Source organism: Eumetopias jubatus, unplaced genomic scaffold (assembly GCF_037043125.1).
Source record: "Eumetopias jubatus isolate StellerSeaLion01/CBP00866 unplaced genomic scaffold, mEumJub1_p1.0 scaffold_9, whole genome shotgun sequence".
In the NCBI taxonomy this organism is placed as follows: domain Eukaryota; kingdom Metazoa; phylum Chordata; class Mammalia; order Carnivora; family Otariidae; genus Eumetopias; species Eumetopias jubatus.
In genome coordinates, this window is record NW_028274815.1 from 86154353 (window position 1) to 86157264 (window position 2912).

A 2912-nucleotide genomic window follows, 5' to 3' on the forward strand; every position below is an offset into this window, starting at 1 on the left:
ATAGAGAATGAAAATGACTTGGATCTAAATAAAGAAAAGAAGAGCATTGAGAGGAATAAATGAGGTAAAATTAAATATTTTTATTTTTTTCTTAATTTTATTTGAATTCCTGTTCAAGTAGTAATAGCAACTAATACTACTAACTATTGGATGACTTCAGTATATAGATATGTGAAATAAGTGATGTTATAAAGGATTAGAGGGAGGAATTAAGAATACTTTGCTATAAGACTCCCCCACTACCCATGAAAGAGTATAGAATTATTTGAAAGTGGATGTACATTAGTTCTAAATAGATATTGAAAACTTTGGAGAAACCATCATAAATTTTTAAAATTCTTTTGGATATGCTCTGAGAGGAAAGAAAATCAAATCATATAAAATGCTCAATTAAAACAAGAGAAGACAGGCAGAAGTTGTCGGAGTGCGTCGGACGGAGGCTGTCGGGCCAGATCCGGGACTCTGCGACTTGATATCTTTAAATGGAGGAGATGGCTACCACTCAGATTTCCAAAGATGAGCTTGATGAACTCAAAGAGGCCTTTGCAAAAGTTGATCTCAACAGCAACGGATTCATCTGTGACTATGAACTTCATGAGCTTTTCAAGGAAGCCAATATGCCATTACCAGGGTATAAAGTGAGAGAAATTATTCAAAAACTCATGCTGGATGGTGACAGGAATAAAGATGGGAAGATAAGCTTCGATGAATTTGTTTATATTTTCCAAGAGGTAAAAAGCAGTGACATTGCCAAAACCTTCCGCAAAGCAATCAACAGGAAAGAAGGGATTTGTGCTCTGGGAGGCACTTCCGAGCTGTCCAGTGAAGGAACGCAGCATTCTTACTCAGAGGAAGAAAAATACGCTTTTGTTAACTGGATAAACAAAGCTTTGGAAAATGATCCTGACTGCAGACATGTTATACCCATGAACCCAAATACCGACGACCTGTTCAAAGCTGTTGGTGATGGAATTGTGCTTTGTAAAATGATCAACCTTTCAGTTCCTGATACAATTGATGAAAGAGCAATCAACAAGAAGAAACTGACACCCTTCATCATTCAGGAAAACTTAAACTTGGCACTGAACTCTGCTTCCGCCATTGGGTGTCACGTTGTGAACATCGGTGCAGAGGATTTGCGGGCTGGGAAACCGCATCTGGTTCTGGGACTGCTTTGGCAGATCATTAAGATTGGTTTGTTCGCCGACATTGAATTAAGCAGGAATGAAGCCTTGGCCGCCTTACTTCGAGATGGTGAGACTTTGGAGGAGCTTATGAAATTGTCTCCAGAAGAGCTTCTGCTCAGATGGGCAAACTTTCACTTGGAAAACTCGGGCTGGCAAAAAATCAACAACTTTAGTGCTGACATCAAGGATTCCAAAGCCTATTTCCATCTTCTCAATCAAATTGCACCAAAAGGACAGAAGGAAGGTGAACCACGGATAGATATTAACATGTCAGGTTTCAATGAAACATGATTTGAAGAGAGCTGAGAGTATGCTTCAACAAGCAGACAAGTTGGGTTGCAGACAGTTTGTCACCCCTGCTGATGTCGTCAGTGGAAACCCCAAACTGAACTTAGCCTTTGTGGCTAACCTGTTTAATAAATACCCGGCACTAACCAAGCCCGAGAACCAGGATATTGACTGGACTCTGTTGGAAGGAGAAACTCGTGAAGAAAGAACCTTCCGTAACTGGATGAATTCTCTTGGTGTTAATCCCCATGTAAACCATCTCTATGCTGACCTGCAGGATGCCCTGGTAATCTTACAGTTGTATGAACGAATTAAAGTTCCTGTTGACTGGAGTAAGGTTAATAAACCTCCATACCCGAAACTTGGAGCCAACATGAAAAAGCTAGAAAACTGCAACTATGCTGTTGAACTGGGGAAGCATCCTGCCAAATTCTCCCTGGTTGGTATCGGAGGGCAAGACCTGAACGATGGAAACCAGACTCTGACTTTAGCTTTAGTCTGGCAGCTGATGAGAAGATATACCCTCAATGTTCTGGAAGACCTCGGAGACGGGCAGAAAGCTAATGATGACATCATTGTCAGCTGGGTGAACAGAACATTGAGTGAAGCTGGAAAATCAACTTCCATTCAGAGTTTTAAGGACAAGACGATCAGCTCCAGTTTGGCAGTTGTGGACTTAATTGACGCCATCCAGCCGGGCTGCATAAACTATGACCTTGTTAAGAGTGGCAATCTGACAGAAGACGATAAGCACAATAATGCCAAGTACGCCGTGTCAATGGCTAGAAGAATCGGAGCCAGGGTGTATGCTCTCCCCGAAGACCTTGTGGAAGTAAAGCCCAAGATGGTCATGACCGTGTTTGCGTGCTTGATGGGCAGGGGGATGAAGAGGGTGTAAAATAACCAATTCGAATAAAAACAACCTTGCTCCCAGGTGCATGATTAGCAGGTCAACTCTTTCCAGGGGAAGTGCTCATGGCTTAAGGAACTGATGGTCATTGAAAGGACTCAGAGTTTTGATGAACAAGACTCCTCATCATGAGAGCTCACAGGGGAAAGAGTTTTAATGGCAACAACTCCTCTTTCCCGTAGTCAAAGTTGGATTTGTCAGGCACCCCTGAAATGCGCTCATGGCCAAATCATTTACTCTCTCTCCTCCTAGATCGCTGCCCCTGACATTTCCCATTGCTGTATGTCGTTTCTGTGTATCTTTGCCCCCCCTTAGAATGTTCACCTCTTGGGACTTGCTTAGATGATTGGAATGAATATTGTTAGACCATAATTTTGCGTTTCCATCCAGGATGCTAGTTCTTATTCGAGAACTGGGCTCAGAGGGTATCTGGATATGAGTATCCTTTGCTTATCTTTGTAGTACTGAACATTGGCAGGAGTAACTGGCTGTGCAGAATGTAATAGAAGCTTTTCGTATTCTTTTAT

General features: G+C 42.0%; 1 pseudogene; it reads left to right on the top strand.

The window, feature by feature from the left end:
- The first annotated feature begins 491 nt into the window (after nucleotides 1-491).
- Nucleotides 492-2373, top strand: LOC114199387 (plastin-3 pseudogene; annotated as a pseudogene).
- The last annotated feature ends 539 nt before the right edge of the window (nucleotides 2374-2912 follow it).